This window comes from Mus caroli, chromosome 7 (genome assembly GCF_900094665.2).
Source record: "Mus caroli chromosome 7, CAROLI_EIJ_v1.1, whole genome shotgun sequence".
Classification (NCBI taxonomy): domain Eukaryota; kingdom Metazoa; phylum Chordata; class Mammalia; order Rodentia; family Muridae; genus Mus; species Mus caroli.
In genome coordinates this window covers 40,066,121-40,089,309 of record NC_034576.1, presented here as the reverse complement: position 1 = coordinate 40,089,309, position 23,189 = coordinate 40,066,121, and the positions used below count along the sequence as shown (strand labels likewise).

The following is a 23,189-nucleotide window of genomic DNA, read 5'->3' as shown; positions in this document are numbered from 1 at the left end:
AGTTATTTCATTTTATTCTGACCTCATAATGACATAAACTAAGGTTATTGATTTCCCCCAACATCTGCCTTTGAAGGGATGAAGCCATGCATTTTCATACGAATTTCACATAGTCACTCCTATTCCAGGCCTTATGGGACTCTTGCCAGCATCTCTTTGCTGAGCCTTTCTGTGGCCAGATTTGAGGGCCCTGGTGGAGTGTCAGTTCTGATGTGAGGCTTTGGTCAGGTGATTTCTTCTCACTTCAGTTTTGCCAACTGTGAAACGGGCCTGAGCATATCTTCTTTTCTTCCTCAAGATCAAGTACGATAGTGGCTAAAAATGGTTACTGGAAAGAGTTATGGCAACATCAGGGGACTGAGAAATAGCAGAAGAAAGCACCTTTGGACCTCATGGAACTGGCTAGATATCTTTGTACATCACCTATGCATTCTTTTTGACCTACAGAGACTCCTATTATCTCCACAGGGCTCCTTCCATGGCCACCTCTGTCTTCTATAAGACCTGTGTCAACAACTACATAGTATTTTAAAGGATTTGTGTTTAGTGTCAGATGGACCTGGACTTCTAGCCTCTAGAGATTCCCTTTACCTGTGTGAGCCTCAGGATATTCACCTGGGAATGAGGTCATCTTTTAGAGGGTGGGATAGATGTGGGCTGTGAGTGATGGATAGCAGGGTAGGGTGGTATGGTAGCTGGTAGGTATATACAGGACTCTGCTGTGATGTCAAGTGACTGGTTTTTGTCAGTTCCCAAGCAGTGAGTGTAATTCTGCTAGGTTCCTCCCAGGGACCTAGTGAGGGCTTACTTAGGTCATCATCTGCTGCCATCACCAGCCACAGCCAGCACAGCCAGATGCAGCTGACATATAAAAGGACTGCTCGCCACACCATTTCTCTCTCTGTCTTTGGCTCTCTGTCTGTCTCTCCTCTCTCTGTGTCTCTGTCTCTGTCTCTCTCTGTCTCTGTCTCTCTGTCTCTCTCTGTCTGTCTCTGTCTCCGTCTCTGTCTCTCTCTCTCTCTGTCTCTCTCTCTCTCTCTCTCTCTCTCTCTCTCTCTCTCTCTCCCTGCCCTGTGTTCCTGGCCAGGGTCTCTTTCCCCTTTCTGTCTTTCTGTCCTTCTCTGTCCCCCTTTCTCAGCCCTCATGGCTCTGCTTTCATATGTCTCCACGCCTTCACTTCCTTCCCTTCCTTCAAGTCTGTTGAGTGGCATGATTTCTCAGGGGAACACCTTGGTATGGGGCCAGGTACACCCTTCCACCCTCCACCTCCACTCCCCTCCACTGACACTACATTATATTTCATCACAATGAATAGCCTCACCAGAGATAGGGACCCCACTCCCCCAAACTGTCTTTCCCATGAGTTTGTGATGCTCAGTGGTCTTGTTCTAGGGGGCACCGTGGAGAAGCAGTGGGCTACTGGGAATGATGTTAGTGTGTTTTTAAACTAGTTTTCCCCTTTTGAGGCATTTCCAAAAATCTCCCCTGCTGTGAAGCTCTCCACTGTTTTTCACAGTCACCTGCAGCCCTTTGTTTATCACGGCCCTTGTTCAGGTCCTTCCCAGAGCAGTAAATCCAGCTTCAGCAGTTTAGTCCATGAAACACCCTGATAGTTAATCGTTTCCCCTAGTCTCCTCTGGGAAGTCCTCCCAGACATCCCTAGCCCTAGAAATAAATCAAACTATCTCCCACTCATATGGAGGCAACTGTTACGTTCCTTGGGATTGTCCCTTGCAAAATGGGGGAGAGAATACTGGGGAGCTGAGCTGGAGTTGAGGCTTGTAGTGAAGGCCTGGATGTTTCTCAGCATAGCCTTTCAACCCTTACCCAGAGCTCAGGTCATAGTGTCTGCAGTAGTCTCTTCTCACAGATCCCAACAGGCACCCTACTGAGACACTGTCAGTTTCCAGGCAGACAGGCTCCCAGGGACTCTGATCTCTCACCTGAGAGTTGACTTTACATCCTGGGGGCTATAGGTGGTCATGGATTCAGTTCCCCACCTGCTTTTCTGCCTCCTGCCTGGGAATCAGATTTCACAGCACAAATCTGAAGCTAGGCTCTCTGGGACCCTCAAAAGATATAAAAATAGAGCCAGCTTTTGTCTCATGGGCTCTGACTCTCCTCAGAGGCCCCACTAGCTGTTGCTTCTCTGTCTGTCTATGCCATTTACACATCTTATAATGAACTCCTTACTCTCTGGTAATCCTTTTCTGCATCCCTCTTGAACTTCCCCCTCCCGAAAATTTCCATTCACCCTACAGTGGATGTTGAGCATCAGGCTAAGCCAGGAGGGCCCCAAAGCCTGACCTTCTTCATGGTAGTCGCATGGAAGTGCAAACCAATGGCTTTGGCTTTATTACAAGTGTCTGCCATGCAGAAAGAATATGACAAATGAGTCACCCTGTTTTATTGCTATGGCTGTGATTGCTTGATTTCAGCACTCAGACACCCAGGTATCTCAGAGACCAAATGACATCCCCGAGGCTAAGTGCCATCTGCAAACATATTTACTCTTATCCAGGGAGTATTTAAACCTTAAACAGTTGCAGCTATGAAAGGATTTAGACAGGTGTATTTAAAAACCTAAGAAATTGTAGCTTTTTTTTAAAAAAATTGTCCAGTGGGACGGGAGAGGACAATGGTCGGTCTGGGGGCTGGGCTAAGGTATGGGATTGGTCAGTTTAGGGCTGCTTGGGACAAAGTTGGGTACTGGCCAAAACTTTCCACCTTCTCTTTGGGAGCACCACAGTTCTGTTTGTGTTCAGAGATTCACAGTTTCCAGGAGCCTTTTTCCACTTGCTGGAATAGCTGCCTGGGACTGCCTCCTGCCTAGATCTTAAGAGGGCTCCTGCTGTTCAGAGGCCTGTGTGCTTTTCCTGATGGTATAAAAGATGACTGGTGCAGAGCTGGCTGCTACACATCCTAATCTGGAAACAGAGTTAAGAGCAATCAGGGAGACTGATGGAAGTAAACACAGGCCCTTTCTCTGCTGGTTCACTTTGGTCTTTCAAAGGTCCTTAAACTTGTGTTTACCCTTAAGTGTCCCACAGTTAAGCCCTGGAAGTGGGAGGTGGCAGGATAGGACCCCATAAAAATTCCTGCAGCTTTTCTTACAAGGACCACCTTGCCATCTGCTGAGTGGCATTGGAGGAACGTCTCAAGAGACAGGAGGCTTAGCATTTGGTTTCCAGAGAGGCTCTGCCGGGGCTCAACATTTGGGGTACCTTGATTCTCCCTGTGTGTTTGATATTTCAGATAAGGTACACCATTTCAACACAAATTCACTCCATAGCCTGCCTGAGGGGGTCTGACAGTGACTCTTCTGCATGAAAAGCTGGATGACTGGTTGCAAGCTAGTCAACTCTGAGGCCCTAGCATAACCACAAGACTGTTAAGATTCCCAGGCTTTTCTAGCACAGCAATTATCAGTGTTAAATTTTCCTTTCTTTGGCTGTAGTGGGAATAGAACTGGGACCTTGCACTTTCTAGACAAACAGAATCACTCTGCCCGCAGGTGAACATGCGTGTGCGCGCACGCACACACACCCTGCATTGTTGGAATCTAGACAAGCACTGTGCACCACATCCCAGCCCCTCAACCAGTAGAGTCTAGCAAATGCTCTATCATTGAGCCATACCCTGAGCCCCTTTTGCTGCAAAACTCAAAGCTCCCACCTTAAAGGAAATACAAGAGTTTAATCTAGAGTGGTTCTGGGTGACCATGGCGCAGGAACATAAATTTAGGTCACATGGAATTCCATGTTCAGTTTGGAAGCAGTCTCATGAAGCTTTATAGTATTGCAAAACAAAGTCTTAAATCAAGGAGGTAAGTTTAAAATACATTGGTTGGCACAGCTGAAAGAGAGGTACAGTGAGATAGGAGAAAGTTTTCTATAGCCCAATCTGCTTATAGAATATTAGTGCAAGCTAGTGGTCTGCTAAATTAATAGATTCTAGAAGGCTTTTTATCTATTACTCACAGGATGTTAGTTCAGACATAGAGATGGACAAGGAACAGATAGTTGTTCTAGGGAAGCTAGAGCTAGCCCAAGATAAGGTAGCTAGTAGTTTAGATCAGTGACATTCCAGTCTCTGTACTATAATCAGTCTTTGCAGACACAGATTCTTTTCAGACGTTGTGCTTTATTCCCCTCACTGGGGAAGTCTAGGCAAGTCCCTTACCACTTAGCCATACTCCCTGTCACTCATGGTGGGTTAAGTGGGCTGTGCAGTGTGCTCCAGGTTTCCAGCTTTTGTGAGCTGTCACCCCTGCAGGGCTGGGCTTTTGGTGATTTACTGAGCCTTGAATATTTTCTAATTCTGTAAGTAACCTCAATAAAACTCACTGGCTGGCCAAGTTCGACTTTGGCGGTATCTGTACTTTGGTATGGCCTGGCCTCCCTATCCAGGGTGATAGACGTTTCGCCAGGTCTCATCAGGAATAGTCACACAACAATAGTTTTTCTGGTTTTTGAAGTCACATGGTGCTAAGGTTGTAATTTACAACCACATTCAAGGTTTGAAAAATATGAGCTAGTTCAGCTGTTTTTCTTAGCTTGGCATTTCCTTTTGTAAATGCAACTGTGGGGTGGTATGGGAGGTGCCTTGGTCAGGGTTGCAGGTGAGAAAAGAGTGCTTATTAGGAGACCGGTTTCGCTCAGTTTGAGATCTCCCTCAGGAAACAGCCAGTGTCTCCACTGTGTCTCCACAGCTATTCTGACCTTGCCAGTTGTGTTGACATTCTTGATTCTCAGCCATTATGTGTCAGGGTCAAGGTGGCTCCCCTCAAATACCATGCCTTCCTTGCCTGCCTCAGTTGGACTCTGCCCTTAATTTGGGCACTTTAAGGGAATAACTTTGCTCATCTCCACAGGCACCCAGGAGGCCTTCTCATGGGGGAAATAAATCATTAGTGAGAGCATGGCTGGCCTTTATCTGTGGCTGCAGCCCTGGCCCCAGGGAGGTGGCAGAGGGACTGGGGCTCCTGAAGTCTTCACCTCCCAGGGCCTGGGGAGGCAGTACTGACAGAGAAATTAAAATCCTCTCCCTCCCTTATCAGCTTCACCAGAAACCCGTCTTGGATGTGCTGTGCACTTCTAACCAGTTAGGGTGTCCGAATAGCAGTATGTTTTCCACAGCCGAGGCTTCTAAATCATGAAGCTTAGCACAGTGTCTAAAAATAAGCATTGACTGCTTTTGTTCAGCTTATACATGTCATACATGTTTACCACGAATAATTTAGAAGATATTTGAAAAAAAAAAAGTAGATAAAAGAAAAAAAATCCTCCATAATGCCTCTCCGAGACCTAAGTTGTAAATTTAGAGAACAACTATTTAGACTTCATCTCCCTTCTTCTCTTACCCATTCTTTCTTTAATTTCTTTTATTACAAAGTAATTAAAAAGTAAATAATACAGGTAACTTATAGCCCTAACCCATGCTTTTATCAGCACTTTATTTCGTATCTCCTTTTATCTCTCCTCTCCCCTCTCTCTTTCCTCCTTTTCTTTTCTCCTTTTCCTTCAGGAATCTTGTGGGTCAATTAAGCCCTTCAGGTCACCCTCTGAAACAGTCTGCATGTCTGTCCTTATCTGCTCTATGTACTTTTGATTTTGATGTTCAATTTGTCTTTTCTAGAATAGATTATATGTTTGTTGTTGTTGATGATGATGATATTGTTGTAATACATACAAGAGGCAGAAAGGGTCTTAAACCCTGAAGAACCTCCACCTTGGAGCTGGTCCTAACCCTACCTTCTGCACAGGAAGATTTTTGAGCTGGTGATCGATCCCCCTGCCTTTACTTCCTAAGTAACTAGGACTACAGATTTGAGATACCAGGCCACTGGTTCTTTTCTGTAGAAGTCTCCTTGGAGTTGTTACTTAAATTTAGGTCATTGTTTTTTTGTAATCTGCGTGATGGTGATGGTGTGAATAGGTATGGCCTCCATAAACTTGTGTGTTTGAATGCTTGGCCCATAGGGAGTAGCACTATTAGGAGGTGTTGTTTTATTGGAGTAGGTGCGGCCTTGTTGAAGGAAGTGTATCACTGGAGAGGCAGCCGTTGAGGCCTTATATATGCTCAAGCTATACCCAGTGTAACACACAGTCTCTCTCTGTTGCCTGTGGATCAAGATGTGGAAATCTTGGTTCCTCCAACACCATGTCTATCTGCACACTGTCATGCTTCCCGCCATAATGATAATAGACAGAGTCTCTGAAACTGTAAGCCAGTTTCAATTAAATGTTTTCTTTTATAAGAGTGGCCTTGGTCATGGTGTCTCTTCTCAGTAGTACAACCCTAACTAAGATGGTCTATTCTGTCTGTATTTTTTTTTTTTTTTTAGTTGTAATGGTGTGTAGAAACTCTATACTGGTCTTAGTCTTGACTGCCCAAATGCTGACTTTTTAAAATAGCTTTTATCCTGGTTAGTTTTGTTTTGTTTTGGTCAACTTAATAAGATGATACAACCTAGAATCACCTGGGAAGAGAGAATTTCAACTGAAGAATTGCCCCCATAAAATTAGCCTGCATCAGTGGGGCTTCTTCTTGATTGATAATTGCTTTAGGAGGACTTGGCCCACTGTGAGCCACACCATCCTTAGGCAGGTGAATTGGGACTCTGAGGAAGCTAGCTGAGCATGAGCCAGTGAACACACTAGTAAGCAGAGTCCATCCATGGATTCTGATTCTGCTCCTACCTGGAGTTCCTTCCTTGACCTCCCGCAGTGACAGACTGTGACCTGGAAGTGAAAGCTGAAATAAACCCCATCCGTCCCTCAGTTATTTTTAGGTCATTGCGTTCATCACAGCAACAGAAAACAAAACAAGAGAGTTGTTATATAATTCTTCTGCTTCTGCCACAGATGCTATCTGTATTTTGTTATAAGTGACTCTTGAAAGCATTAAATATTTCTCTTGATAGTGGTGTTTGTTTTCTTTCTGTGTAAAAGGCTTCACAGTAAGCTCTGTTGGTGTTTCTGTTAGATTTTTGTGTAGCAGAAGCAAAATACCCCCCCAAGAACAAACAAAAAAGGAGTAGGGGGTTGTTTTAGTTGATTGTTGCCAAGGTTTCTGTACCTCACAGTAGTAAGGGTGTGGTGGTCAGAAGCCTTGGCTACCATGGCAGACAGGAAGCAGAGAGGAGCCCCAAAGGACATGAAACCAATGACCTATTTCTTCCAAGCAGGGCTCAGCTACAGTTCAGTTGCCTCCTAGGAGACATCAAATTATGAGTCCATCAATGGATTTAAACTATTTATTAGGTCGGAGTGCTTGTGACTCACATATCTCTGGAGTCCAGTCCATTGTTGCTTTGTTTTGTTTTGTTTTGTTTTGTTTTGTTTTGTTTTGTTTTGTTTTGTTTTCTGAGACAGGGTTTCTCTGTGTAACTGCCCTGGCTGCCCTGGAATCCATTTTGTAGAGCAGGCTGGCCTCAACCTCACAGAGATCTGCCTGCCTCTGCCTCTTAGGCAATGGGATTAAAGATGTGTGTCACCAAGCTTTGAGGTTTGGTTTTTGGTTTTTGTGGAATCAAGTTCGTGATAAATTTATTAACATAAAAATAGAAGAATCCCAGACTGGGCAGTTGTGTTGCACACCGTTAATTCCAGCACTTGGGAAGGAGAGGCAAGTAGACCTCTGAGTTCAAGGCCAACCTAGTCTAGGAGTGAATTCCAAGGCAGCCAGGACTACAGAGAGAAGTCCTATCTTAAGAAAACAAAAAACGGTGTGTGTGTGTGTGTGTGTGTGTGTGTGTGAATCCCAATCCAAATAAACCAATTTATGTATCTCTCAATCCAATTAAATTGGCCATTAAGAATAACTACCGCAGGGGCCATTCCATGCATTCCGATTGTGTCGTCAGCAGATGTATCTCCTCCCAGATTCTCGTACTTAAAGATTCAGATGTGAAGTCTTCAGAGAGTTTGGGCCGTGGGGCAACTGCTAGGATAGAGAGCAGAAGGGCCTGGGATTGACACCCTTTCTTTCTACAGTATGAGTCAGTAACAGGCAAGATGAGAGTCCAGCATCCCAGCTCTTGACAGACAATCCTGTTCTCACTGCTCTTGTCCACTTCTAAAAACACTTATAGTCCAATCCTTCTGACAGCATTCTTCCTCTGAGACTTGAGCTTTGCTTTCTTGAGTAGCATAACATTTACATTCATTGATTCATTTTTTTATATGTATATGTATTTCAGAAAGGGTTTCTTCTAGTCCATGTTGACCTTGAACTACAGAGTAGATGACCTTGGAGTTTTAATCCTTCTGCTTCTATTGTCCCACTGGAGTTTCTTCTGTTGTTTTGTTAATAAATGTAAGAGGAACTATAATCAGTTTATTTTACAACTAATTAGCCGCCTTTATCCCCAACTATCAACTTTTTTGTCATTAATGTTTTAATTTTATTTATCTATTCATTTGTTTGTTAATTGTAGATTCTGAGGATGAAACCCAGGGCATACTGGGCAAGCTCTAGCGCTGAGCTACATCTGCGGCTGTAGTTGTGTTTATTTGAGTAATTTAATTTAGAAGGGCTATTGAAAGGTGTTATGTTTTTTCCAGTTCGTCAGTTTGTAGTCTAGTTGCACTGCCTACTGCACATACTGTTTGGAAGTCATGAGTGCTGGAACTTATCAGGCTTCTGTGGTATTATCTACCTGCAACACTGTTTATTTGTAAAGCTTCCTTATTTTGTTGGAAAGAATGCATACCTCTCCTTGCCCAGCGCACAATTCTCCTCCTATCTGACAGATCAAGTTTGCTACCATTTCATACAAATTTCTCCGTCATACGTACTTTTTTTTTTAATGCAGTAACAATTTCAGGGAAAGGGAGGTAGACTTTCTCATACCGATCATAAATTCATCAGTTTTTTCTTGGAATTCTGTCAGTTTTGTTTCGCATATTTTAGAGGCTTCTTTTCTGTGAGGCACATCAAATTCCCAGCTCTTCTAGCTGCTCACAGAGTCTCTTTCATTTATAATCACAGAGTCTTTTATCTCTGTAAATGCTTTTTTTGCACTAAGTTTGATAGGATCTGCTGCGGGAATTGCTGTCCTCTGCTTCTGTGTTCCTGCTATTGCTATGGCGCTGCTGTTATTGTTGTGCAGACAGTAACCTGCAGCTTCGTCAGCAGCTTTTCGGCATGGCTGGATTGCCATGTGTGTCTTGTACTGAGCAACAAATCATTAGATGCAGAGAAGTCCAATTGGTTGGATCCTATCTTCTGATTTGTAACTTAAATGGGTTCAAATTTATTACAAAGATCAATAGGAGACATATTTTACTTACTTTTTGGGTGTTATTCTGATGTTAGTTTTGAGTGTTTTTTTTTTCTTTACCTTTCTGCTCTCCTTTCTGTTCTACTTGATGATCCAACCTTTTTTAGTTCCCCTCTGCCAAAGTGGAAACTCTAGGTTTTATTTCTATTTTCAAATGATTATATTTATAATTCTTAAGTGTTTTGGAAACCTAAACTGCAAGAAATTATAAGAGCCAAAATTCCCCAAATCTCAGTAATTTTACCATCAGAAATGAATCACTTAATATTTTGACATTACTTTCAGAAAAAAAAATTCTGTTGTTTGTATAACAATGAAATATATTTGTTACGAACTTCAAGTAAAGCAACGAAGAAAGGTTAAAATGTTGTCTAGGGTGAAGAGATGGATCAGTTGGTAATGAGCTTACCTTGCAAGCATAATGACCCAGGTTTAATCTCTAGGACTCATGTAGACCACTGAGCATTGTAGCAGAAACTTAATCCCAGCACTGAGAAGGTGAAGACAGGAAGTTCCCCGTCCTCCTTGGCTAGCTACTGTGGTCTAATGGCTGAGCGCCATGCCAGTGAGAGACTTTGTCACTGAGGGAGTGGAATGGTGTTTGAACTTGAATCAGGCGTCCACATGCACACACATATGCACGTGCATGTCCCATATGTCCCATATACATATGAGGTACCTGAAATTCCCAACTCTCGTATCTGCTCACAGAGTCCTCTATCTCTATAAATGTTTGTGTGTGTGTGTGTTGGGGCAGGGGGGAGCAGGATGTTAATTTCTATAGTGTCTGCTCCTACAATTGCAGTACACAATCTAGATTCTACTATGCAGTAACACATTCAATCTTTTGTCTTTCTGAGTCTGGATTATTTGCCTTTCCTGATAGTTGCCATGATAAACTCCAGCCATTTTCCTGGAAATGATATAACTTTGTTCTTCCTCATAGTCAATGGCCCCTTCCTAGTTTTCTGGATTCAACAGGTATTCCAATGTAGACACAAATCTGAAGATTGGAAAGTATCATCCACATATGAGAGAGAACATTAGGTGTTTTTCTTTCTGGGTCTGGGTGTCCTTGCTCAGTATAACTTTGTCCAGTTCCATTCATTTTCTTGAAGTTTTCATGATTTATTTTTCTTTGCAGTTGAGTTCAATACTGTAGTCGGCTAGTCTGCATCTCTTTGAAGGTGAGTTGAGGTCAGTTACATTTAAAGTTTTTATTCAGAGAGATTTACTGATTCCTGTAATTTTGATTGGTTGTTTTCTGTGTGGCTTTGTTATTGTTTGTTCCCTTTTTTAATTCCTCCTTTATTAAGGAGTTATAACTTGGTAATTATTGGATTGGATATGACAGATTTCTTTATACTTCTTATTTATCTATGCCTTTCATTAAATTAATTTTGTTTTATATTGAAATTTTTAATTTTAATTTTTAAATTTTAACTGAAATATAATTACATCTTTTCTCTCTCATGTGGGAACGTGCGGGGACACTTCACTTTTTTCCTTTCTGTGGTGATTGAGAGCAGCCTGATTATACCTCTACTTATGCTTTAGATGGTCTCATCAAGTGCCACAGTTTGTGCTTATCTTGAATTGGCCATTTTCCATTGTCTATCCTAAGAGACAGCTTTGCTGGATCCAGCAATCTTGGTTGGAGGTTCTTGACTCTCCAGTTTGGCCATCAGTGCTTTCTTGCTCTTTAGGGTTGAAGACAAGGAATCTGATGTTATGCTAATGTATTTGCTTTTGTAGATAAGGTAGTATTCTTTCTTATAACTTTTAATATTGTGTGTGTGTGTGTGTTGTATTTTTTGACATCATAACTATAATATGTAGTCAAGAGATTCTACTGCTGTCATGTCTATTTGGGGTTTCTATGTCTCTTGGGTTTGAATATTCATTTCTTTTTCTGGATTTGAGGACTTTTGGTGGGGGGGTAAGTGGGGAGGGGAGATATAATTTCACTGAAAATTCTTTATGCCCTTGGTCTTTATCTCAGCTCCTTTATCCTGTGGACTCTTGTTTCAGAGTTCTTAGATGCCATTTATGGTCATGTGTCCTTATTTTGTTTTTCCTTATTCGTACTTGAGTGTGATGTTTCTTTAGCCTTGCCCTCCATTCCTGATACTTCCTCTTTTGCCTGGCTAATCCTATTAAGAGATGCTTTCTACTGTATATGTGTTTGATCCTCATTCAACTTTTCATTCCAACATTTCTATTTATTTTTCTTTTTCTACTGAGAGTTTCTTTCTTTTTGGTAACTTTTAAGTATACCACTGATTTTCTCACCATTTTTGCGGGGGGGGGGGCGAGGGAGGAGGGGGGATTCGAGACAGGGTTTCTCTGTAGCCCTGGCTGACCTGGAACTCACTTTGTAGACCAGGCTGGCCTCAAACTCAGAAATCCGCCTGCCTCTGCCTCCCAAGTGCTGGAATTAAATGCGTGTGCCACCACACCTGACTTTTTCTCACCAATTTGGTTGACTTTTCTTTGGTATTGCTGACTTTCCTCTCCAGGTTCTGGATTGAATTAATCTGCTTGTTTGTAACCTCGTGGAGGTCACTTACTTTTTTTACTGTTAAATGTTTGAAAATTTAGTGTCGAACTTTATCTATTGCAGTATCTTTCAATACACTATTGGAAAGTTACAGTCTTTGGGAGATGACAATATCTTTGATAATAGCTTTTCTTTTTCATGTGTCTTTTATTTTTGCAATATAATTTGTGCATTAAAAAAACCATGTTATCTCTTCTGTTTTAGTTAAGAATCTGCTCACTGAACAGCCTAATTTTGAGGGCTAAATCTCCTGCATCCCTCACTAAGGTGAAAATAGCAATAATATTAAATTGTTCAAGATACAGAAATGTGCTATGAAGTTAAAAATCATGTAAGATGAATGTAACAAATATCAAATGAATGACATTAAGGAATAGGAGGGGAATGCAAGGTTAAACAAATGAAAAGAAGAAGAGATAGAGTGGGAAAGAAAGTCACAAAGAAGCAAGAAATTAGAAAACATGAAATGAATGAAGTTTGATAAGTTCATTGGTTGGGAGGTATCTTTGCATTAAGATTTCATTATATCAGATTTTTATGAAACATATTTGTGTTACATTTTTAGCTGCTCCATTCATTTTTTTTTAAACATAGGGAAACATTTTCTATTGTATCTTTGAATTTTTTCTATTAAAAATGCTCTCCACCTTGTGTGTGTATGTGTGTGTGTGTGTGTGTGTGTGTGTGTTTGCATCAATGTGAGGTTATATATGCAAAGGCCAGAGGATATGTTGGGATATCCTATCACTCTCCTTTTTTTTTTTTCTTTTCTTTTTTGAGATAGAATTTCCCATTGAACTTGGGGCTCACTGATTGGCTAGTTAGCTAGAGATCATGCTGTTTCTGCCTCCCAGTACTGTGTTTACAGGTGTATATTACCACACCAGTTTTTTCATACATGGATGCTAGTTATCTGAACTTGAGTCCTCATTCTTACACAGTAAGCACTTTAACCACTGAGCCATTTCACTATCAACAAATTTCTTTTAATTTTTACTTTATATGATCTTTATTTTATTTTATTTTTAACATAACATCTCTATGAGTTCTATGCAACTCCCATATCAGGCACTCCCAGTCCCTTCATATCCCCCTCCCCACTTTGGTAACATAAAATAAATAAAAGTAAGAATTATAAAAATTCCAATTTGTGTCATCCATACACATAGTCAAACTCCTAGTGGACTGTCTCCAAAGAGAACTTCCTTCCACTCCCAGGCCCCCCACCAGATTCCATCAACTGTGGAGATCCATACCTCAGCATCCCCATCATACTCAAGAGCTTTCCTTGGTGGCCCCCTGCCCAGGTTACCACTTTGGGGGTGGGGAGAGGTGGGAGGTAGGGGTTGTCACAGAAGCTTTCCATGTCCCTGCCTCTCAACTGTTCATCCTCAGTCATCAATATCTCAGCAAAAGTGGCTTCCTTGATCTTCACAGTCAAGGAGAACATGGACCATGGGTCTCCACAAGGCTTTTGGTGATAGCATAGACCATGACCTTGACTCCCAGTTGCAGTAGAACCATAAACCCAGTCAAGGCCCTTGAAGGCAGCCTGAACCATGGACATAATTATGGCCTCATCAGTGCAGGCACTAATATGGTTCCCAGCACATTAGCAGCATGGCCCATGGGCACCAACATAACCAACTGCAGAGGCTGTAGGCATCCACACAGCCCTCAGTGGAAACACAGGCCATGGCTGCAGTAGGGCCATGGACCCAGGTATGACCCTCTGAAGCAGCATGGTCTCAGACATCACCACGTCCTCAGGTGGCAGTGCAGGCCATTCAGATGAGAATGGACCCCTGGAGCAGCATGACCCACGGACACCAACAGGGCCCCAGGTGGCAGCACAGACCATGGACATCTACTTAACCTTCATGGGTCATGGACAGCAACATGACTCCCAGTGGCAGCAGGGTCTACAGACATCAAAATGCCCTCAGACAGCAGCACAGACCCTGGAAATCTGCACTGCCCCAGTGGCAACAGGCCACAGACATCAACAGTTCTGCCGCTAGCAACTTCCACCCTACATGTTGCCTGGATGGTGCTTTCTGATCTGTTAATTTGCTGTTCCGCTGCAGGAGTCAGACCATGAATCTCCATTTTAGTTTATCAATGAGAAAATGGATGTGTAGAGGATGAGCCAGAAAAGGGGTCCATGAACAGAACAGCAAGGCGAGACATCCAATTTTGTGAATCCAAGTCTGCTGTTCTTCACTCCTTCCCATTCTCCTTTCATTTATTAAGTCACCCATCCACACATTTGGTTATACATTACCTTACTTGATCATCTGAATGCCAAGTTTATGCTGGCCTCTGTGCCTGGCATTTACCAAGAGTGTTGGTTCTGAGTGATGAATCAGTAAGTACTTACACTTGGTGGAGGCCAAGCCTTGGCAATTGATAAAGGTATCAGGAAATGCTTTATCCCATGGACACTCGTACAGCTTAATTTAAGTTCCCTTCCTCGAGACTGGAGCATGCTTGAGCCTAGAGTATGCCTTGTTAGAGTGGCATGCAGTGTTTGCACGGGATCATAACAAGGTCTGTACTTGATTTTCAGCAAATATTGACTGAGGTCCCACAGAGAGCTCTCAGAGCTCAATTAGGGAGGGGTGCCGCATTGCTAATAATGGAATTTGTACACCTAATTGCTCAAGGGAGACTTGTGAAGGTTTATCTCTAACTATCATTTATAGAGTGACTGCATGGTGGTGAGACATTTCACCGATAGAAGGGGAGGCTATGCTCTGCAATTGACTAGTGAGTGAGCATGGGCCCAGCACATTGTCTCAGGGCTTGGGGGTTGTAGGGAAGGCTGGAAACATCCCCAATTCTCACAAAATAAACCAAGAAAGACTGTCGTCTTAGAAAGTGGCAAGTTCTGGCCATATTTTGAGGCAGACTAGGGCAGTGGTGGTGTCATAATTAGAAAGCTTGTGCCCCCAAATCCAGGTTGGCAATGAGTTATGAGAGGAGGCTGCCAGACATGGGAGAGAATTGAGAACCATTTCAATTTTGGTTTCTGAACTAGAGAAAGGGCCAGGGCAGGTTTTGTGGTTACTGTTCTCATGCTCTATATTATAGGATAGAGAAAGGCAAGCTGATTCTTCAGCAGAAAGAAAAGACTCCTTGGTTAAGTAGCTGAGGTGAGACTTTCATTCATGCTCACATACCCAGGCTTAAGAAGGTCAGAGGAACCACAGTAGGCCCCAGACTCATCAGACTGAGAGGTTCATTAGTTACTTTTCCATTGCTGTGATAAAACATCATGACCAAGGTAACTTCTAGTAGAAAGTATTTATTTGGGTTCCAGAGGATTGGAGTCCACAAAAGCTGAGCAGATATAGCAGGTATAGTGACTGGAGCAGCAAGCCGGGAACTCCCATCCTGAACTCCAGGCCGAAAAGAAAGCAAAAAGAAAGCACAGATCTTTTAAGTTCTCAAAACTGGCCCCCAGTGACACCCTTCTCCCAGCAAGGCCACACCTTCTCTGCCTCTTCAAACAGTGCCACCCCCTGGAGATCAGGTATTCAAATGCCAGAGCCCTATAGAGAACATCTCGTCCAAACAACCACAGGGAATTGCCAAGAGCTTGTCTTCTGAGACATGGTCTTCCCAGTACTGCTTGGGAAAATCTAGGCTGACCTCTGTCTCTCTTGAACCTCTGTAAAGGGAACACACCACAGGGGCATGACATAGGCAGATTACTGAGCTAATTAAATTCTAATTACACAGGCCTGAGGGTAAGTGGACGTTGGCTGTCCTTTAGCTCTATAACTCAGTACATTTTAACACAAGTTTCAATGTCCTCTGTTGTAAAATGACACCATGATAACAAATGTCTCTTGGTTGTAGATGGAATGACTAATTGAGGTGATAAATGCAAAAATGTAGCCTCCTTCCTGGCATGGAGGAAGTATTCAATAAACCTCAGTGGTTAATATCATTTCCTTCAATTGCAGTTCTGGGGGTGGGTGGTGGTGGTTATGTCACAGGGGACTATTGTACAGCCCTTTGTTTGTTTGAGATGTGAAATCAGCTTTCTATGGATTCTGCTATGTCCTTGCTGAGAACATCTAGGAAAACTGGCCTGTAACACTGGACCTGGGGGAATCCCCACTGGTTTGGTCAATTTCTCCCCCACAACTATGGAGTGACACTCCATCAGCTCTTAGCCCTCTATGAGCTGGCTGCAGGCATTATTTGTGGACACCATCTTTTCTCCTTCTTATTTTCTCTCTCTGTTTCTGTCTCTTTTTCACTGTCTCTGCCTCTATCTCTGTGTCTTTGTCTCTCTGCCTATATCTTACTCTCTGTGCGTGGGTGTCTCTCTGTCTCTTAGTCTCTCTCTCCCTCCCTCTCTCAGACAAAACTCAATATATTCTAGATAAACACACTACCACTGAGCTACAACTTTTACTGTATACTTTTTATTTTGCAACAGGGCCTCATTAAGTTGGTCAGGCTGACCTTCAGCTCAAGGTATAGTCTAGGCATTAAACTTGAAATTCTTCCTCAGCTTCTCTAGTAGATGGGATGGCTGACCTGTGCCAAGCCTGGCCACTTGTCTTATGAATTACCACTATATAATGTGCAATGAAAGCCTATGCTAAGAAGCGTTGGCCAATCATTAATCAATAGCTGTGTTTCCATGCTCTGCTTACTGTCTGCTTATGAATGTGTTTAGTGACCACCTGGACATTTCAAAGACCACATAGCAAATAGACATCATAGAACATAAAAGCTCTTGGGACAGGCAGTTTTGTATAGGGTTGGTCTGTGGACTCACCTGCTAAGGAAATGCAAGGGCAGGGAGGCAGGAGTGAGTGGGTTGGTGCGGGCATACCCTCATAGAAGCAGGAGGAGGGGTGATGGGATAGGGGGTTTTCTAGGGGGGGGAATCAAGCAAGGGGATAACATTTGAAATATAAATAAATAAAATACTGAAAGAAAGAAAGAAAGAGAGAGAGAGAGAGAGAGAGAGAGAGGAAGGAAGGAAGGAAGGAAGGAAGGAAGGAAGGAAGGAAGGAAGGAAGGAAGGAAAGCAAATAAGAGAATCAGTAGCAGCCAGGCCATACACTATGACTATGATCTTCCAGAGAAGAGAACCCTGTCTACTAGGTCAGCTTACCCATGCCTTGATGAGATGTCATATCTCAGCCAAGGTCACTGGTGCTCAGTAGTTAAGGCTAAGGGAAGCACACAAGGTCCCATCTGGTTTCTTAAAATGAAACTTCTTTGTGAAGCTACATATATGCAGAACTGGTATATTCCTGAGGGTCATCTCTGCTTACAGAGACTCTTCTCCTGTCCTTGGAAAGCAGGGCCTGTAGGAACCCAGGCCATGAGGTATAACAGGCACTCTTATGAACTGTAACATACATGATTTGCAGCTTCTGCTATGAGGCATCCTGTATTTCTAGACAAGAGACCATGAATGGGGTGTCATCTCCCATGTTGTCTTGTCTGGCCTCTGATGTCACTTTGACAGGCTTCAGTTTGAAGAGCTTGGATTTTATGAGAATGGGAAGAAATAGCCAGCTGTATCTGTGGAGTGGCCAGACTAATCCTCCAGGGCAATCCATCTTTAGACACTTGGAGAGGAAAGAATCTTGAAGACTCGGGTCCCCAAACAGTCCAGTGTCCACAAGAGAAGGTTAGCCCCATGGCTATTAAGCTTAGAGCTAGACAAGAATTCCTTCCATGTACCAGGAGATAGCCAGCATAGGCATTTGTTTATGCTTGGAATTTTTAGACTCCAGGATATAGATTCAAGTATGTCCCATCTGTGGCTAACTAGTTTTGAAGGTCAACTCTGAGTGTGTAGATTGGAGAGTAAAAGCTGCTTTACTTGAGGTCTGAGAAAGAGATGCAAGATACTATGAGTGAAGGGATGACTGCGTGTGATCTGTAAGCTGTGAGGATACTTTTAAGAAAGCTTGGCTTTGAGGCGCTGTGCAGTAAGGGATTGAGGTGGAGTCTCTCCATCAAACCCCCAAGCCTGGGTTCTCATAGCTCTCTCTTTCCAAGGGATGGGGAAAGAAAAGTTGGCAACGGTGTTGGACACTAAAGGATGCATCAGATTGTAATGTTTTGATTCTTAGAACACAACTATAGAAAATGGGTTCAGTGAAGCAAGAGAAACCTGGAGTTCACAGAGGGCTGTAGAGAGGAACAGACATGTTTCTGAGTGGGTGAGAACTCTGACCCTCCCCCTCCCATGCATTTACATGAATGACTAGGGAGCAACTGTCTTACAAAAGGAGTCCTCAGTTCTGGCCACAAACACTGAATGCAAACAGTAGCCTTTTCTGCTTGTTGAACAGAAATCAAAAGCTTGCATGCATGAGTGAGCCCAAGTCACTTGGGAACCTGTCATTAGTTGATCTATTCACTCCATACACATAGATTAGATGTTACTGATGACGGAGAGGTTAAGGGCCTGTGTTGTGGGAAGGCCAGTGCATGACTCTCTGATGTGGTCTCTGGTCCTGAGGCAGATATATCCCAGGCTGGCAGAATAACTAGGAAACTCTGAAATCTGAAGAATATACACGTTTCCTCTCAATTGCTGCACTCTTGGGATGATGGCATTTTATTGTATTGGATTAACTTCATGGTTGACATTGCTTCTAGCCAGACGCAGCTGGCACTACCAGCCAAATAGAACCTGCTTGGAAGAAGCCAGATCCACTGCCTCAGAGATTGGGCAGAGTGTGCAGTGAGGCTTAGTAGCAGGGAGTGCTAGAGTGAAAGAATCCAGAGCCACAGTCTAGTCATGGGGGCACCTTGGTGATAAGTTGTGAAGGGAACAGGATAGGAAGAAGCCTATTGGGTGGTGTTATAAGTGGGTTTTCTGTCCAGGACATCCTAAACATTGACATAGAAACAAAGACACAGACAGGCCTCCTGAACTCCCAACAGAGACAACAAGGAAACGTTAAAACATAGGAGGCAATGAGGGAGCTTGTCCTACCTGTCATCTAATGAATACAACTGTCTACTATTGTTGTATGTTAGGATAAGCTCTTTGCATGCATTATTATCTGTTAATTTTTCCCAGAATTCTGAGATGCACATATGTTTCACTATCCCCCCTTTATAGGTGAAGAGACTGGAGCACGTGGAAGTTTGCAAGAGCAGAGGCCTTCATCCTATGTCTGTGGATTCAAGAGGTTATGTAGAATCTGGGTGTTTTCTGTCTAAGTTCCTCTTCCCATCTTACCACCTGCACAGTAGAAGGAGAAAGGGATGGGGCAGAGCAAATATAAGACTTCAGAACATTGGGAGTTCAGAGTATATACTTTAGGACATGTCTATAGAGCAGGCTATCACAATCCCCCGAGCCAGCTCTCAACAAGTATGTAGTCTTGTTTATGATGGATTTGTTTTTGTACCTGTTCTTCCTACTATGGATTGAACTGGAACTGTAGAGCATAGGGTGAACAGGGCAAAGGGAAAGCCCTCTTCCCTCTCACCAAGGAGCTGGACATTGAAATCTACCTCATAGGAGGCTCCTGTTGTGTGGCCCTATTCCTTGGAAGACAAGAACAGGTATCTACTCACCCCAGATAGGGAACTGAAGGACGCTACCACAGTCCAACTTGGTGAACCTCTGAGTTTTATTGGGGTTACTTACAACAGAAATGACTCTCTGCAGCCATAAACCAGTCCCAATTAAGTACTTTCTCTTTATAAAAATTGCTTTGGTGTCTCTTCACAGCAATCGATCACTGACTAGAAGAATATGCTTGGGGAAGGAGGGGCCTGGTGAATCTTGATAGTTTCGGGAATTTCTGAAGCGTTTGAATGGACATTTTTAGCTTACTAAGCTTCCATGCAGGATAGAAGGTTTTATCACCTTCCGAGCATCCTGTTGTTTCACCTGTTTACATCCTGTGTCTTAAGGACTTCCTGTCTAAAATGGGAGGGTTTAATTGTAAAGGAAGCCATTGGACAACAGCTCCTTTGCCCACGGAAATTTGAGAGCTATCCCCAGATTAGATGTCATCTATCAAGTCAGAAGAGCACAGAGAACAATGGCAATAAAATTAAAGATAAATAACTGAACTGTGTTAAAAAATTAGGATCTGTCTTAGTCAATGTTCTATTGCTGTGAAGAACACTATGACCACGGCAAGTCTTGCACAGGAAATTGTGGCTCATTTTCAATTTCAGAGGTTTCGTCCATTATTGTCATGGTAGGAAGCATAGTAATACACAAACATGGTGCTGAAGAGATGACTGAGAATTCTACCTCCAGATCTGTAGGCAACAGGAAGAAAGAAGCAATGAGCCTGGCTTGAACATTTGAACCCCCCAAACCCACTTCCAGTGTACTAGCTGGTTTTATGTGTCAACTTGACACAAGCTGCAGTTATCACAAAAACAGAAGCTTCAGTTGAGGAAATGCCTCCTTGAGGTCTAGTTGTAAGGCATTTTCTCAATTAGTGATCAAAAGGGGAGGGCCCATTGTGTGTGGTGCCATCCCTGGGCTGGTCATCCTGGGTTCTATGAGAGAGCAGGCTGAGCAAGTGAGGGAAAGCAAGCCAGTAAGTAGCATCCCTCCATGGCCTCTGCACCTGCTCCTGCATCCTGACCTGCTTGAGTTCCAGTCCTGACTTCCTTTGGTGATAAACAGCAATGTGGTGTAAGCTGAATAAATCCTTTCCTCCCCAACTTGCTTCTTAGTCATTATGTTTGTACAGGAATAGAAACCCTGATTAAGACACCCAGTGACAGGAGTACTCCAACAAGGGTACGCCTCCTAGTCCCTGTCAAATAGCACCTAATGACCAAATATTCAAATATATGACCCTTTGGGGACCATTCCTATTCAAACCATCACAGTATCTTCTGTGACGGTAATGAATGTGAAAGAGCAAGCCATTAACTGGAAGAAAATATCCATGATACCATGAATATGTCTGACAGAGGAATTGATATGCTGGCGAGGATGTGGAGAAAGAGGAACACTCCTCCATTGTTGGTGGGATTGCAAGCTTGTACAACCACTCTGGAAATCAGTCTGGCGGTTCCTCAGAAAATTGGACATAGTACTACCGGAGGATCCAGCAATACCTCTCCTGGGCATATATCCAGAAGATGTCCCAACCGGTAAAAAGGACACATGTTCCACTATGTTCATAGCAGCCCTATTTATAATAGCCAGAAGCTGGAAAGAACCCAGATGTCCCTCAACAGAGGAATGGATACAGAAATTATGGTACATTTACACAATGGAGTACTACTCAGCTATTAAAAAGAATGAATTTATGAAATTCCTAGCCAAATGGATGGACCTGGAGGGCATCATCTTGAGTGAAGTAACACAATCACAAAAGAACTCACACAATATGTATTCACTGATAAGTGGATATTAGCCCAAAACTTAGGATACCCAAGATTTAAGATACAATTTGCTAAACGCATGAAACTCAAGAAGAATGAAGACCAAAGTGTGGACACTGTGCACCTTCTCAGAATTGGGAACAAAACACCCAGGGAAGGAGTTACAGAGACAAAGTTCGTAGCGGTGATGAAAGGATGGACCATTTAGAGACTGCCGTACCCAGGGATCCATCCCATAATCAGCTTCTAAACGCTGACACCATTGCATACACTAGCAAGATTTTGCTGAAAGGACCCAAATATAGCTGTCTCTTGTGAGACGATGCTGGGGCCTAGCAAACACAGGAGTGGATGTTCACAGTCAGCTATTGGATGTATCACAGGGCTCCCAATGGAGAAGCTAGAGNAAGTACCCAAGGAGCTAAAGGGATCTGCAACACTATTGTTGGAACAACATGATGTACTAACTAGAACCCCGGAGCTCTTGTCTCTAGCCTGCTTGTGGACGTTGTACATCGTGGTGCGCACTAGGCTCCGCACCACGATGTACAACGTCCACAAGCACCTTTAATCCCAGCACTCGGGAGGCAGAGGCAGGTGGATTTCTGAGTTCGAGGCCAGCCTGGTCTACAAAGTGAGTTCCAGGACAGCCAGGGCTACACAGAGAAACCCTGTCTCGAAAAACCAAAAAAAAAAAAAAAAAAAAAATAGAAATGGCATTTTACAAAAGAAAATATACAACATAAAACTACCAAGTGTTGGTGAGGATATGGAGGCACTAGAATGCTCATTTTCTGTGAGTAGGAAATGCAACATGGTTCAGTAACTTTGGAAAATTGGCATTTTCTCCTAAAGCAGGGCATCTGTATACCTTATCATCTATCAGTTGCACTCTGGAGTTACTCTGGAATATACCTGTTACAGGGGCTTTGGAGTATGAGTTGTCTAGGGGAATTGCAAAGTTTATTCTATGAAACAAAGGATTGGATGTTCATGAAAGGCAGAAAGAAGATAGAAACTCAAAATGGGCAATAGTGCCAGGTGACAAAGACTGAAAGTAACAGATGTAGAGAATGAGAAGGTCCCAAACTCGGGGAATCTGAAATGCTTCCACTTGGAAAATAAAAGACCCAGATGGGAACATAAGGCTAAAACAGAGAAACAACAGCCACAAAGAGGAGAGGGGAATGAAAAGAGCAACCTACTTTATTAGAGCAGACAAACAGCTCCCATCAGGGTAGGCAGGGCACTGGAGTTGGAGTCTTCCAGAGCAGGGTTCTGGGGTCATACATTATATAAGATCCTGGGCTTCTACCAGAGGGTTTTTTTCTGGCCATTAGGAATTTGTAATGGTGTCAACATTCTGTGTGCGTGGCTGGAGGTGGGAGCATCCCACACCTCTGGGAGCATAAGCATCCCTCTTAAGTCTAAGTTCCCCCAGCCCTCCCTTATGCTCCAAAATATGAATGGCTGTGTGGTGCAAAGACAGAAACAGGAATGTTTCTAGCAGCTTTATTCATGACAGCACCTTCAGAATCTCGTCTGGATGCTTTCAACAGGTGCATGAATATACCAGCTGTGTGTATCTGCACAGGTGAGGGCTTGAAAACATCATTCTTGGCAAACAAGATTTGGGGTAGCTATTTCTTCCAGACTGAAATATTCTGAGTTAGAGAATTGGGGAGGTACCAAAGGCTGGCAAAAGGTACAAAAAAATTAAAAGACTCACAAGACTCATCTCAATGTTATGTAAGCAGTAGTTGCTGGAAGGACCACCTAAGAGTGTAGGAAGGATACTCAATAGCTCCATGATCTCTGCTTTAGCTTCTGCTTCTAGCTTTCTACCTTAAGTTCCCACCTTCACCTTCTTTTTTTTTTTTCACTGTTTTTTTTATTACATATTTTCCTCAATTACATTTCCAATGCTATCCCAAAAGTCCCCCATACCGCCCCCCACTTCCCTACCCTCCCATTCCCATTCTT

The 23,189-nt window shown here is 43.1% G+C and overlaps 1 long non-coding RNA gene across 1 annotated transcript in view; it reads left to right on the top strand.

Annotated features, from left to right (window-relative positions):
- LOC110297195 overlaps positions 1-22,283 on the top strand; it is a 50,938-nt gene extending 28,655 nt beyond the window's left edge. Inside the window, exons 5-6 of the long non-coding RNA XR_002378253.2 lie at positions 18,961-20,813; positions 22,271-22,283. This is a non-coding gene — a long non-coding RNA (uncharacterized LOC110297195). The remainder of the gene's footprint in view (positions 1-18,960; positions 20,814-22,270) is intronic.
- Positions 22,284-23,189: the final 906 nt, after the last annotated feature.